The sequence below is a fragment of the Conger conger genome, chromosome 3 (genome assembly GCF_963514075.1).
Source record: "Conger conger chromosome 3, fConCon1.1, whole genome shotgun sequence".
Classification (NCBI taxonomy): Eukaryota; Metazoa; Chordata; class Actinopteri; order Anguilliformes; family Congridae; genus Conger; species Conger conger.
This window is the reverse complement of record NC_083762.1, coordinates 56,192,744-56,209,474: the sequence shown is the minus strand read 5'-3', so window position 1 is coordinate 56,209,474 and position 16,731 is coordinate 56,192,744. Positions and strand designations below refer to the sequence as shown.

Sequence of the window (16,731 nt, the reverse complement as noted above, 5' to 3'; positions counted from 1 at the left end):
GACCCTTCCCTTTCCCCATCCGCTATCACTCAACCCCCTTGATCGATAATTGATACAGCTAAAGGTCTAAAAATTATGCAGTTGAATATAAGGAGCCTTCTCCCAAAAATTGACTTAATTCGAGTCTGGGTTGCCCAGCACAAACCTGATGTACTTACTTTTTCAGAAACATGGTTGCACAGCAAGATATGTGACAATGAGATCAAACTTGATAATTATATGCTATTCAGAACAGACAGGGGTACAAGAGGAGGTGTGGCTATATATGTTTCCCTGCACTTTGTATCTGAACTTACCATTCCTAAAGTAATCCCGTCATTTTTTGATTGTCTTTTTGTTAAGTTAAAACTCTATGAAAATAAACATCTCACCATTGGTAGCATCTATAGACCTCCACCTGTCCATCCCGACTCAACTAAATGTATATTATCTACCCTCACTTCACTCGAACATCCAGGTGAAACGATTATCATGGCCGACTTCAACAGCAACTGGCTTGACCGCTCTTCATCAAATGATAAAACCCTTTTTAAAAGTGTAAACCTGACCCAGTTGATCAATGAGCCTACCAGAGTCCACACCAGATCTAAGTCTTTACTAGACTGGATCCTTGTTACGCATCCTGACAGAATTAAAAACTCTGGTGTTTTATCTGACTGCTTTAGTGATCACTCAGCTATCTTCTGTGTATGGAAGATTAAATCTCTCAGTCTTCCTCCAAAATGCATTAGAGTTAGGCAATGCAAGAACATTCACATTTGATAATTTCACACATGATTTGATTTCAATAAACTGGGACAGGTTTTCACTTATACCTTATGCTGAAGATGCCTGGAATTATTTACATTCTGAACTCGCTAGAGTCATTGATAAACATGCCCCCTGGAGGGAAATCAGGGTCAAGGGTAAACACTTACCCTGGATCAGCTCTGACCTGATTAGTCTCTTTAAACAACGGGATAAAGCTTGGAGGATCTCCAGAGAAACCAAGGATCCTGCTGACTGGGACAAATATAGATCTCTAAGGAACATATATACAACAAAAACACGCAATGCTAAATCAGACTTTTACAAAAAACAACTATCTGATGATATGCATAATCCTAAACGGTTCTGGAAAACTATGAACAATATTCTCAATAAATCAAACAAAAATACCAGCACCCAGATTCGATTCAACAACAACATTATCCACGATCCCTCCACTATCTCAAATGTTTTTAATCAGCATTTTTCCTCTATAGGTAGCTCTTGTGTATTTGACCCACCCATGGCATGTGATTCTTCTAGTAGCTCTACCTGTACAAGTTCATTTTCCTTTCGAAAGATTCTACCTGTCGAAGTCCAATGTGCAATCAATGCACTAAAAGATGACTGTGGAACTGGACCAGATGGCATTGAGACTAAATTTATCAAGTTAGCGGCTCATATCTTGATGTATCCACTCTGTGACTTATTTAACCTCTCATTATCAACCTGTGCCCTCCCTTCCACCTGGAAATGTGCCATAGTTACTCCACTTCATAAGGGAGGTGACCCCCATGACATTAATAACTACCGTCCTATTTCTATCATAAATTCTAGAGCCAAAATCTTTGAGAAACTAATCTTCAATCAATTATCACGCTATGTTACTGATCTGAACATCTTGTCCCCATGCCAGTCTGGTTTCAGGCCTAACTTCTCAACAACAACAGCTCTCTTAAAATTTACAAACGACGTGTTTACTGCTTCTGAGAATGGCAAACTCACTGGTGTAATTTTTCTTGACTTAACCAAGGCATTCGACATTGTTGATCACTATTTACTTCTTGATAAACTGTATTCCATTGGTGTCTCTCAGACTGCTCTACTATGGTTTAACTCATATCTTCACAATAGACCCCAGTGCGTCAGTTTCAATGGAAGTCAATCCGATTACTTAATTGTCGAGAAGGGAGTACCACAAGGCTCATCATTAGGTCCACTCCTTTTCTCCATTTTTATTAATGACCTTCCTAAAATTTGCTCTGACTGTCAAGTACAACTATATGCCGACGACACTGCAATTTACACATCTAGCACTAACAGATCTGCAATTGAGAGATCCTTGCAACGTGAGTTTGCCTCTGTTCAGAAGTGGTTCTCACTCAACAAACTACTGCTCAACAAAAGGAAGTCATGTAGTATGTTGCCTGGCACCAGACACGGTCTGAGTGATGCCCCAGACCTGACTATTTCTTTTAATGATGGATCACCTCTTGAACATGTGACTTCTTATAAATACCTTGGACTTTGGATCGACCCAGTGCTTTCTTTTAAACAACATATTGAGACTATCACTTACAAACTAAGTCGCAATTTGGGCATACTGTATCGCTCCATAAATTGCTTTACTTTTCAGATGAGAAACAGAATCGTTACACAGTTGTTATTGCCAATATTGGATTATGCTGACATTGTTTATCAGAACACCTTCGAAACACATCTTCAACCCCTCAATGTTATTTACAATAGTCTCTGTCGATTTATTCTAAGGTGTCCCTATCAAACTCATCATTGCTCTATGTATGAAACTCTGAACTGGTTACCCCTCAATGCTCGAAGACATTACCATTGGCTTCAATGCATTTTCAAATGCATCCACTTTAACTATCCCTCTTACCTAAAGCATTATCTAGTACCACACATATCCTCATACTCTCTTAGACATATACAGCAACCTTTCTTCTCTGTTCCCAAAACCAAGAAAGAAATTGGCAGACGCACCTTCAAATTCAAAGCTCCCTCCGACTGGAACAATCTACCCGTCAACATCAGAACAATTATCTCACTAAGTATATTTAAGCACTCATTATTACCCTTTCTTAAAACGTCATGTTGCTGCTTTTAATGCTACTGTCTTCCTGCTCCTTTACCATTGCATCACTGTATTTGCTTGTTGGTTATTTTGTTACTATTATTATTATCATCATTATTACCATTATTATTATTATTACTACTACTATCATTGTCATCGACACATTCTGTTGTACCTACCTCCTACTTATTTCGTGTGGTATTGCGGGTTTATGGGAACGATGTGCGGGCTGGATCGGTAAATGAGAGCCTCTGTGTATGTATGGTGTACGTGACTGTGTTTGTTGTACTGTACTATTGTATTGTATTGTATGTTCTGTGTTGGACCCCCTCGAAAACGAGATGGCTCATCTCTAGGGGTTATCCATTAATTAAAATTTGAACATTTTTGAACTCTATATTGTTGCATAACCTCATTTTTTCATTACAAATACAAATGTTCTGGAAAACATGTATTGGAGTACAGAGCCAAAAGGACAAAAAAAATGTACCACTGTCCGAATACTTATGGACGGCACTGCATATGTACCTTTCCGAAACAACATTTAATGGTGAGGAGGATAAATTATCAGAAAGCATTTGACATGCCAAATCTTTTTTCATACCAGTAAGAAGTAACGGTAACAGCTGATACCATATCAACCTGAATGCAAGATACATGTAAAATGCAATTTCTAAAAATACTGAGCCATGAGGAAATAGAACATTTTATCTTGTTTCACTTCCCATTTGGAAGTCTTCCACTTCATTCCAGACATTTTCATTTTCCTTCATATGAAATCTATTTTACATACTGTATGAAAGCTCTGTGATCAAAGGTACAAAAGCCTTTTCAATGTCAGCATTACAGGCACTTGTAACACATAAAATGTTTTCACACCTTCCTTGGAATTTAAAGAGGATAAAGATCAGTTATTTGTGAATCTACAGTTTCATTAAAATCACCCTCCCCGTATCCCTGATATTTTAAGTGGGCCATCTGTCTAAACATCTCCCTCCATTTTTTTTCTTTTTTTTCTGATCATTTCCTCAGCTTATTCATGAGCCGTGGGAGTCCGGCTTTGTAGTCTCCCTGTAGCTGCTGAGGTCCACCCCCACCGAACACATCTATGTGCTTGCCTGAAATGGCTTTCATGGCGCTGGAAATTCTCTGAACTCTCACTCACTTGAAATCATGCCTTTCTGCAGTCTCCCACCTCCTTCTCATTGAGGGTTTGTATGCAATAAATGACCTCCCCTGCTACAAAGCGTCACACATCGCTCTTGATCATTTTTCAGGCCCCCTGGCGAGGGGGTTACAGTGAAGAATTCCTTAATAATACTTTGACTATTAACATTGTTTTAACTGAAGATACTTGCCTAATTTCACTTTTCAATCAGTTCAGTAAATTACTTGGTGGATACACATCCCACACACGTGCACACATTTAAATGTCTTTAGTATAATTATGTCTTTGTTCTGTAGAAGCTTTTGACAGAGGTTCAAAATTAATATATCATAGACAGTTGCATATTTGTCCCCCCTAGTACAATTCAAAGCCCGTCTCTATGAAGCTGAATTCTGTGACAGTGCATTTTATGTTTTTCCTCACACACACACACACACACACACACACAAATACACAGTCACAAGCTACTTTCCATTGATCTGTCTCTGCCCCCCCTCCCCCCCTCTCTCTCTCACACTCACACACAATAATGGATTTTTATAACCCAAAAGCTGACGACTCATGACTGGATCCTAACTCTGTCATGTCTTGGTTGAATCCCTGTAGAGGAAAGGACAGTGCATGATATGTTCACAATCCTCCACCTCATACCACATCTGATACCTCAACACTCACATATAGCACAGTTACTGCTAGCCTTTTACTTACAATCTCTGTACAACAGATTTCTCTCACAGCATTGTTGACAGTGAACAACATTTTTTGTTGTATTTTTATTAGGTTATGTCGTAATGACTTTTGACCATAGAGTGAAGATGAGATACAGTTCTGGCCCAGCCAACACACTGAATGGCTGTAACATTTTTTAATGATCCATGCATTTGTTTTTTGGTTAATGGTGCAATATAATAGTTTGGGAAGTTGCAGTTATGGACACTGGCATTGTACATTGGAACAAGATACGTTCATCTGTTTACATGAAGTCGATTGCATTTTTACGAAAAACAAGCGGAGTTGTATAAGAGCATGTGTTAAATTCTTAAATGCATTGTTGTGGCACTAAAAGCCAGCAGAGCGCAGGGAGCATAGTGGATTTGTATCCATGTTTATGTGCGTGTGTGTGTCTGTGTGTGTGTGTGTGTGTGTGTAAGAGAGAGAACATGCTAATCAGGGCAGGACTCCATCAATTGGCCAGATGAGCTTATATTTTAGTGACAGATTCATCCTGATCAAATTGCAGTTGACATTGTGCCACCATTGTGTCTAGAGCAGAGATCACTATTTCTTGGGATTTTCGTGGGATTTTTGGCTTCTGGCCAGTATGGGATTAGAGAACGCCCTTGGTGCATAGTGGTTGAAGGGTTAAAGCCATTAATAATTTGGAGACACACAGAAACACCATAAACATAACAAAGAAGTGCGCCTTCATTTTACTTGCAGAATCAAACAAATATACTACAAATGGGAATATGTAAGAAATATATTAGACATGGGAAAGAAATGATGAAAATCAAATCAAACACTTACATACAGTGCAGTCTGCAAGTACCTGTAAAGTAAGGGTAGGAATACATGAAAATATTGTCTCATGGGTTATAACATCGGGAGCTAAGATGCCCTCTCACACTTTGCGAGGTCAGAACGTAACAAACGATTGGATGATAGCAGTCTATACAGGCTCCTGTCTTTTTTCAAAAAGACTCCCTCCCAAGATCATTACTATGTGTGATTTATATGTGCTACTTCAATATCCAATATCCCTAAGATTATCCCACTCAATATAGACTTGCATACATGTCAATCTTGTAATTTCTTGCAAATACCACCCATCCTTTGCATGTTTTCTATCTCGTTCCTACACCTGCTCCATTTACACTGGCTCTTCTCCATGCCCAAAGCAAATTCTCTTCAACACTGCAACAGAAAAGCAGTGTTTGTATCTCAGCATTCGCCCGAACAAATTCCCCTCCTCGTCTGTGCTTACATTTTTCTGCTTTCCCATATTCTGACAGGCATTCAGCTGTAAGTGCTATGCATGTAATATTTATCACTTTAGCTGGTGCTCAGGAGAATTGATATAGTCATGTCATGAGGGCTGAGGGGTGTGACAGGTTATAGGGCCCATGGGGCGATTTTCCACTAAGAGCCTCATTATCGTGGTAGAATAACAGACAGGCTTTTTTAACAACACTGCATATTCACACCCCTGTGTTAGCAGTGGTTTGTTTGGCTTGCCAAGTATTCATGTGCCACTGTGGACCTGACAAAAGAAATGATGGATTTCTTCTCTTTTCTTACAGCAGAGCCAAGAGAAACACATCAGGCTAAAATAAATAAATAGGTTAGAGAAATATTGGCCAAGTTTATTATATTCGGTCTTGGAACATTTCACTTCATTGTTTGAGCCTTTTTCAAAGAGATGTTTCTTGTATTTTTGGAACAATACTGCTATTAATTGGAAAAAAAAAGAATAATCCGCAAATTTACAAAGATCTCATGATTATGTCATAAGGTCATCTGATTACATGTCAGAAAACTATTACATAAAAATGTCACAGAAAATCATGCTAAGTGAAATTTCTCATTTCATGTGAAATACGGATATCACTTAGCATGAGTGCAACTGTGACCAAAAATAACACGATGAATGGCTACATTCTTAAAAAAACCACTCTCCAGCAGTGAGGTGAAGGCAGAGGGGATTAGTGGTAGGGGGTTGCAATTCTTGATGGTGATGTCATCGAGTTGGAAACCAGGTCTGGGGTGAAGCTGAGAACCGGCCTGGGGTAGGGCTGGAAACTGGACCTGGGGTGGAACTGGAGACCTGGCCAGGGGTAGGGCTGCAAACTGGACCTGGATGCAGGCACGGAGAAACTCCAAACTGGGCTCCATGCTATTATGTGGAGTAAATGTCTTATCATAACATTGCCATTTTGACAGCATTTTGTTGCTGTGATATAAGTTTCCATGGATGGCAAATAAAATCATCGAGCTCAACAACTGTATACTTTAGGGGAATATTGTGTTCGATAAAAATCTATAAGAATTAATCTATCAACATGGAAAGGGATCAGCTGGATGAAATAAGGCAGCACAAGAACAATAAATCACTAGATTTATCGAGATGAATTGTTAATTGTATTTGCTCATATAACTTTCATTATAAGCAACATTGGATAATACTACTATGTAACTTGTACGGGTAACTGCCAAAATAAAGGAAAGGTTTGATTAAAAGAGGAATATTTGAATGAAATACGTAAATGATATTGAAAGCTGGTGCTCCAAACAGGTGTGATTCCTGAGTTCATAAGCAATTAATATCCCAGCATGCTCATGGATGTGTATAAAAATGCTGATTAGACCCTGTTGCCCATTATTTTAGCTACCATGGCTAGAAGAAGCAATATTACTGAAAAGGAGGTGCTTCTTGGAGCATGTTTGGCAGTTGGTAGCTTCAGTGACTTAAGACTGCTGAACTTCCTGGCATTTCAGGAGGAGCAGTGGCTTGATTCCATGAAAATGTATAAATGTCTTGACTGTGCATTGTTCACTACTCATTAATACCATGAACAAAAATTGCAGGGAAGAATTAGGTTGTATAGAATTAATGTTTTCTCACTATATGTTTTCAGGTACGGTTGTAGGCTTTAAATCTTTAATCAGCATTAAACGAGCAGGGCAATTCTGGAAGTCACCAAATTGAAATCTCAGAGTATGAATTTGGTCAGTTGTTTATTATGTACAGACTTCAAAAAAGTGACTAGACACGGAGAGGGTAACTGGCTTTGCTTTACAGGATAAAGTTGGTCCAGTACACTCAAAAATAAATGTTGCTTGTAATAAGGCAGTAACACCAGTCGCTATAATTAAAATGCTTTAAAATGTTTGAGGTCATGACAAGAAATTATGGCATGTCCTACACTGCAATGGATATACTGGATCCTGTCTTCAAATTTGGCTAAAAAGGCACCATAAGAGCATGCATTTGCATGCATTGACTTCTTGCGACGTGACTGGAATGGACAGATGTTGCCTTCATGGACTGCTCTGTGCCAATGGCTCCCGCTCTTCTTCTGCAGTGAGTGAGAATAGAGGCATCACATGCTGGGTGTACCTACTGCAGCTAATAGGGCGAGGGCTGACAGTGACAGCGAAAAAAGAAGTTCATTACAAAGTCATAGCAAAGCGGTACCTGTTGTATTAGCCGTTTTCTGCTATTCTGTTTGTTGTTGCAGCCATCATAATGAACCTGGGGTGGATGTGGTCGAGGAAGCTTTGCGAGGGGCCAGCGAGCAAAACAGCGGGAAAACACAAACAGAAAGGGGCCTGACCCCACCCCCTCTCTATAGCGCCTTTGATCTGACTCATCAAGCCCCTTCCAGTTTCATGGCCCTGTGACCCTCTGTCTGTCTCTCTGGTACCACCTTTGTTAGATCCAACCTGCTTCCAGTACATCAGAACACAGTGGCTTCCACCTAAGGATGCTCATTTGTAAGATCCTGTGCCCGTTTCTCCCCACCCGATCTGCTCCCCTTGTGCTTCATTATTTCCAGGGTCCAGGCGGTGATGGGTAATGCATATTCATGTGTTTTCTTCAGCCCCTGAAACTATTTTGCCATGAAAACTTTGCAAGTACATCAGCTTGAATTTCCTTGCAATCTTTTTTTGGAGATTGCGGTTTTTGTTTTTAACTGCATCTCCACAGAATAAATACCCTTCAGTCTGCAGCCTTTATCTATGTTATTCCTTTGTTCCTTGTTTGATGACAGCTGCTGTGTAGCGTTTTGCCATTTCAGACCTGAGCTTTCATTTATTGTAAACTTCTTGCTTTAAGGTTATGTCTTGTGTTATGTCTGGAGTAGCAAACACAAGTCTTGCTGTTCACAGGACAACAAAACAACATACTTTAAACAACAAAGACCTACATGTCATAGTTGTCAGAAAGAATGACCTCACCATAAAATCTGAAGTATGCAAAAGGAAACATTGAGAAGCCTGAAGACTTCTGGAATATTGTGCTTTGGACTGACTGGTTTTAGAATGGCCAACACAGTCCCCAGACTTATTATTGAAAATAATATTGAATATTTTTGAAAATCTGTGAGGAGATCTCAAACATGCCATACATGCAAGGAGGCCTAAGAATATTTCTGAGATAGAGGTGTTCTGCCAGGAAGGATGGGGAAAAATTCCAAAAGCTAAAATTTCAAGACTCTTAGCTGGTTACAGGAAGCGTTTATAAGCAGTTATAGTTGCCTGTCACTGTCAGAAATACAGCTATGAATCGATAAAAGCTCTTTTTGTATCTTATCGAATTGGATTTTCCTCTAATGCAATGCAATTTTGATGCACTTTTCTCGTACAAAACATGAGTTCTTGCTATCACTGACAGCTTACAGTAAAAAGATGAAACAGAAGCAACTGTTCGATAAAATGCATTTTTCACGGTTTAAGGAGAATTGACTTCGATTAAATTAAATGCACACCTTTAGCATCTGGTTGTTTGGACACATGTAGGCCAAAGCCCTGGCTGCCCACTTCTCTGACTGGCCTGCAGTGGGGAAACACCCAACATAGGAAGCCACACACATGGTCCTAATCAGGCACATCATATGGGTCCGATGATGGTTTGTTACAACAGAATGTGTGTCCCGCTCACCCTTAACCAGAAACGCGGGGACTTCAAAAGGTCTCCTCTGCAGCCCTTCTGCAAGGTTCACAGTCTCAGCCTTGTTTTGAAGTCAAGCTCCTCTTTGGCAGAGCGAGATCCTGTGTTTACACAACTGGCTTCATGCTGGAAATGTCTCTTCCCTGTCTGTCATTCCTCATTAGTAAAATAAGGATATCTCTTGGTGTCAGGGTAGTGATCTCTGAAACAGAAAAAAATACATCAAGCCGGGACATCTGAGCTTGGTGCAGAATTATGACTTCTTTTATCTTGGATCCAGGTTTCCAGGACCCAGAGGCTAGTTGTAATAGAAGTTAAAATTGTTAAAAGAGCTAAGCTCAGTGCCACAGGCAAGCAAGAGAGCAACTGACAGTGCCTTTGCTCTTGTCCACACTCACTATTATGAGAGCTGGTTGTTAGATATGTAACTGAGGGATGTGGGGTGTGACAAGAGGATCAATGTTGCTTGCTACAATGACAATTATTTAATGTATCGATTATCCAAGTATGATAATCCGACTGGTTAATACAAATAAGCTTAAGTAATGTCTTGTGAACTCAAATAACTAGATGCTAATTTAAGTAATGTGTATTTAATGAAAAGCTTTAGATAGGCTAATGAGAGGAAGAGGGAGGAAGAGGGCACACAAATAGGACTACATTTTGTGTACAATTTTATAATCTGAAGGCTGTGCCTATGGGCCTTGCTAACACATTTGTACGATTCCAACATTCATACCAAGATTTTGCCATTTAACTAATTCAGATGTGAGCTTCATTATCCCTCCTTAATTAAGATAACAATGCAAATTCCTTCATTAAAATTGACAGACATAATTTTTCCCCTGCTCCATGGGGATGAGATTATATGCAGGCCCCGTCGAGCAGGTTGTCAAGTGTCACTGGATATTCAAATGGCACCCTTTGTTTAATTGAGGTAAATGTAGCATGTCTGCATAGGTGGAGGAGTTTGGAAGGGCAGAGATGGAGAGGAAGACTTCTGGACAGCTGTTTGTAAACCCATCCCCCACCCAGCCAAACTCCCAAGGGGTGACCGTGTTGCCAGACCTTAGCCTTTAATGGCAGGAGTAAACATGACAGGTTCTTTTAGACACCATCTGCTTAAAAATGGATTCTGTATGGTAACAGAGCGATATGCCAGAGATATGTTTTCATGTCTCTCTGCTCGGTAACAATCTTGTAAGCTCATCTCAGGTGGATTCTGATGTTGGGGTTGGGGGGTAGGTAAGCAGTGGGGATTGCATGTGTCCAATGAGTGCAGCATGCCGTCTGTTTCCCTGTCCGTCACCGTCAGACATCCTGGGGACCGTACACACACACACACACACACACACACACACACACACACACACACACACACACATACACCATCTGCATCATACTGACAGTACGACCAAATCCCTTTCCGCTTCCCTAAAATGTCTTCAGTAGGCCAACAAATTGAAAGTTCAAAGCTAATCATGCTTTCCATCAATCTGTATGAAACATCTATCCATTATCCAGGTCTCTTTTTTCGGTGCTATTATTAAGACAATACATTGATCCGTGAAACATTAGAACACAGTGGTAATTATTGTCTCTTGTAGTAGGTAAAGCCAAATAAAATAATTTATGAATATGTTGTATACCATTGAATAATCAGTTTGAACTATTTTATTTCTGTTGAAAGGGGAAAGACATTCTACCCCAACCTGTACATGTTTCTATAGAGAGCATCATGAAGCCATATTTTTTGCTTCTCTTCATGTCAGCAGGTTTCTTTCATCTGTTCCTTTTCTTGGTGCCATTACACTTAGTCAACCATTATAAATCTCATGTAGTTCAATGATTGGCACCCATTGCATTTACATTGAATAGGTCATTGGTGGCCAACTAAGCGGAACTAATATAGGGCAGATTTGGTGCAGTTTCACACAGTGTCCTTGTCATGTAATGAGAAATAATTGGTTGCTGTTACGTAGGGCAGTGCATTTTACTGGGGTGAGGCTCTTTTTATGATCCAAATGTATAAAAGCCTATACCCATCTTTAAGACTCAATTCAATTTATGGTCTAAAAACTAATTTGTTTTCAGTTTAGCTCTTGAGCTGTGTACAACATTTTCTGAGCCTTTATTCACAAACACACAAGCACACACATGCACAAACACACACAAACACACCATACTATTTTGCAATTTTTTTAAGATCCAATACAAAACTGAGATTTTATACATCAGCAAGTACCGACCACCACTAAGGGCAAAATACAATGTACTGACATCTTATTAATCAAGGGTCACTTAGACTTCAAAACGATCTATAGTGTTCCAATTTGTATCTTTGCATCTGCAATGCAAGGGAAGATTAGAGTCGATGAGTCCCAATTAAGAATCCTCCATTCATGTACCAGATACATGCTTTCTTCCGCAGCAAAGATACAAGAGAGCTGCAGCCAAAACAGATACAGATACCACACAAATGAGGTACTGTATACTGCACTAATTGAGCAAATTCTCCTTTCCTAAGCAACACAGCTAACAAATGTAAACATGGTTTATATGGCTAGATATTTATTGAAGCAATGCAGGTTAATTCCTTGCTCAAGGGTACAGTAGTAACACCGCCCTTTGAGAATCAAATTTAGAACCTCTCAGTTTGAGTTCAGTTCCATAATCACTCTATTAAACTGCTGCCAGTTCATCTTGCATGAATGCATCCACAAAATATAAACAATGCTTTGAGACCATGTCACTTAAACACACAGAAGCCAAATATATAGAGGTGTGTAGGTGGTAAAGTATTTTTATCAGATTATATGCAATGTGTAGGGATGATAGCGGAGGATTTGTGTTTTGTGCCTTGGTCCTTTGAACGGTTCTTTGCTCCAAAGCTCCCACAGATGCTGTAAAATGCTTATGTAAATGAATGGTTTAGACAGCAAATACTGTGGACAATTTTGTATAATGGACATGTATCATATGAGAGTCAGGGCCAGCAAGATGCAGCTATATGTGGCAAGATGAAATACTAGGAGAGATAAGGAGTGACATTTTCAAATCAAAAGGCATGAATTTATTTTAGTGGGAGCCTAAATTATGCCTTGTGGCTGTGAATGAAGGAGTGGGCCTGACCCACGGTACTTACAGAACAGGTTATCCGCTGTGACCTCTTTTTTTTCTCTGAAGCAGAGATGGTGATTTGAAGAACTGAATAGAAGAGCAAAGAAATGTAAAATAATAAGAGATTCATACTAAAGAATATCTGCTAATTCAAATGCTACATTGACACAATATATCTTCACTGAAAAGAAATTGAATAAAATAAATGTGGTTTTGTGAAGCAGCCTCACCTTTCTCCTATGAAGTCTCTGGTGATAAGTTGTCCCACTGAGTACCCCAAGTAAAATAAGTGTATACTTAAGTGTATTAAAAATAGAATTTAAGTATGGAAAATGTTTTAAAGTATACTCATACCTTTTGTACTTACTTTAAAGTATGCTTAAAATGTACTTTTTAAAAGTAGACTTCCAGATATACACTTACTGAGCACTTCCAAAATAGTTTGGACACATTACTCCGTAAATTGGCCATGCAAGCCCAAGCCATGAGCCTTCCTCCACCATGCTTCACAGATGAACATTTTGTACATTTTGGATAATGGGCAGATCCCTTCTTTCTCCACACTTTGGCCTTTCCATCACTTTGGTAGAGTTTCATCTTGGTCTCATCAGTCGATAAGATTTTGTTCCAGAACTTTTGTGGCTCATCACTGTACTTCTTTTGTAATCTCAGGTTCTGATTCTTACTACTGATGAGGGGTTTGCATCTTGTGGTACAGTATAGCCTCTATATTGCTGCCCTATAAGCCTTCTTCGAACTGTTGATTGAGATACCTTCACCCAAGCCCTGTGGAGATTGTTTGTGATGTGACTGACTGATGTTTTGGGGTTTTTCTTCACAGCTCTCACAATGTTTCTGTAATCAACTGCTGTTGTTTTCCTTGGTCAACTTGTTCAATGTCTGTTGCTCACTACCCCAGCAGTTTCTTTCTTTTTCAGGACATTCCAAGTTATTGTACAAGCTATGCCCAATGCTTGTGCAATGGCTCTGATTGGTTTCACCTCTTTTCTAAGCTTCAAACTGGCTTGCTTTTTTCCCAAAGACAGCTCTCTGGTCTTCATGTTGGTTCATTTCTAACACAGCTGCTGTCTCCACAGGCAAACCCCAAGGCTAAAACCAACCTAAAACACCTGTCAGTCATGTTATAATATTTTTGCTCATCATAAATTGGGTGGTCTGTTCTAAATTCTTCAACAAATATTGATAAAAATACCAGGAAATAAAAGCTGAAATTCAGATCAAACATATCATGTACATCAAACTTTGGGGTCTTCAGTGTCTCAGTTCAAAAACAAGATGAATTGACCTTGCTGTACCAATACTTTTGGAGGGGACTCTATAGACTCATTCATTCATTCATTCATTCATTATCCTAACCCTCTTATCCTGAACAGGGTTGCAGGGGGGCTGGAGCCTATCCCAGCATACATTGGGCGAAAGGCAGGAATACACCCTGGACAGGTCGCCAGTCCATCACAGGGCACACACACCATTCACTCACACCTATGGGCAATTTAGACTCTCCAATCAGTCTAACCTGCATGTCTTTGGACTGTGGGAGGAAACCGGAGTGCCCGGAGGAAACCCACGTAAAAACGGGGAGACCATGCAAACTCCACACAGAGAGGCCCCGGCCGACCGGGATTTGAACCCAGGACCTCCTTGCTGTGAGGCGGCAGTGCTACCCACTGCACCATCCGTGCCGTCCCAACCCAGGAAAAGCAGGCGAAGAGTCTACACAGACTTGAGCGATGGTTTCTGACTTGATTTCCCAAGCCACAGAATTTGTGGAAGGCCGTGGAGCCATCTAGAATGCTCTCATCTCGTTATTCAGAATTTACTCAGATTCTTAATGCTCTCAGTTAGGGAGACTTGTTTTAATTCAAAAAAATTTTAAACTTACCACATGACTTCTCAAAGACATACAATATTTCATACATAATTCAGGACGATCTAATGTTGTGGATAACAATGTTGATCTGGGGTGGGTTTTCCCGATAACGTTGGATCCTAGAATTAAGTTCTTAAGCAGCAAACAGTCTGTTCTGACATGGGTTTTCCAAACACACTCATTAAACGGACTATTAAGAGGAACTTAACAAAGAGCTTCTTTGCAAAGAGCATTCCTCTGAAAGCATGAGTAGTTGTCTCATGTCACAAATTTTTCGACAATCAACACTACTAAATGCTCAAAATTTGAGAAGATGACATTACTGCATCCTTTAGGTATTTCCACACACCTTTAGTTTAAACACAGGATTGCAGCCATGATAATTTGGCCTGTTCTCCACAATGTAGGAGTGGCAATGCTTTAGCCTTATTTATAAAAGTATACAGGTGCTGTAATTAGTTTTATTAATGAAATGCAATTACATGATCATTAGCGTATTAATGAACACAATTAAACATTAAATCCATGTCTAATTTTCTCTCACACCTCTGCACATACATGTACATGAATGCTTACATGCACACCTATGCACACATACACTCAGTGAGTACTTTATTCAGTAAAAAGCTTCCTGTCAGCTTTGCCCAGTCTAGCCATTCTCAGTCTGACGTCTCTCATTAACTGTCTGCAAAATTACTGCTCACTGTAAATAATGTTAAATGTAAATAAAGTAAAAATGTTCCTAATAAAATGGTCAGTGAGTGTATGTGTGTGAGTCCTTAAGTGCTTTTGTCCTGGCTCAATAGTCAGCCATCTACAGTATGTTTGGACTAGAGAAACTACTATATTTCTGTTCAGGACTGATATGCTTCTGGGGATTATCACAGACTCTACAGCATGGCCCATCTGTGGCCCTTATAAGATCACAGTCGACCACATTACCTGCATGAAGTGTACAACCCTCTCTCCGATGAGCCCATTCATTCACCTCTAGGTTCCATTACATACATCCATACGTAACATCTGCTTAAGCTCTGCACAGATAGACACGACTGAAATGTAATGATTCCAATGATCTCTGTGACAGACTGGTGGTGAGGACACACTCCAAAACTGAAGTGTGCCAAATTACCTAACTTCACCCTATGAATTAGCTCAAGTACAATTTGCTGCCCTGTGAAACCAGAATAAGTTTGGCTTCAGTACACTGTTAATTTTACCCTTGGTGCACCTGTGCAATCAAATTGTCACGAAAAACACTTTGCCTGTGTTAAAAATTAATGACAGACTCCTAGAACAGTTTATGCCCATAACTCAATCAGCTTAACTGAGGAGGGTACACTTAATATGATAATTTGTTATCTTAAACAGTATTTGCATAGCAGGAGAATATGATAATTTGTGACCCTTGCGCAATGACTAAATGATCTCTGCCTTCATAGATATGCCAGTTCCATTATGGAACTTTGGAGGTGATGCGTGAGTTCCCCCCCGATGTGTAATGCAAACCTGGTGTCACACTGGGATCTTCACGGTCTCCACATTTCCATAATTCCTGCTTCGGCTCACATGACAGCAAGATGCAAATAAGTGCTTCTAATGACATCATATGAAGTTGTGAGGACAGCGTTTTAATGTGGTCGGAGACTTCCCTCTGGGGCTGTTTTTGTCACTATAGAGCATCGGTTACGCAGTCGCAACAATGGGCTCTTAATTGATTCGCTTAATTAGCGGGAGATGGGGCTGGTGTGGCATCTTGTCATCTACTACCATAGGGGGGTCCCAGCAAAGCAGCATGCACGGTCTGCTGCATTACACTACGTGCTCTCACCACCCCCAATCAAAGTGTTATTACATGCAAATGAAAACCCATCTAAAGTTGACCAATGTAAAAGTATTTCCTTTGCTTTTGAGCATAATGGATAGATAAAATGAGAGTAATAGTCAGAAGTTTTTGAAAGTGTTTTCTTCTCCTCTAGGAAGAAAACTCCATTGGAGACCATTAGCAGATGCCTTTGATTGAGGATTGACTCATTCTCTTG

The 16,731-nt window shown here is 39.8% G+C and overlaps 1 long non-coding RNA gene across 1 annotated transcript; it reads right to left on the bottom strand.

Moving 5' to 3' along the window:
• Positions 1-7,787: 7,787 nt before the first annotated feature.
• Positions 7,788-16,348, bottom strand: LOC133123093 (uncharacterized). The gene is made up of 5 exons (XR_009708195.1): positions 16,199-16,348; positions 12,824-12,885; positions 9,670-9,880; positions 9,497-9,561; positions 7,788-8,083 (listed from the first exon to the last, which is right to left on the bottom strand). It is a non-coding gene; the product is annotated as an uncharacterized LOC133123093 (long non-coding RNA).
• Positions 16,349-16,731: the final 383 nt, after the last annotated feature.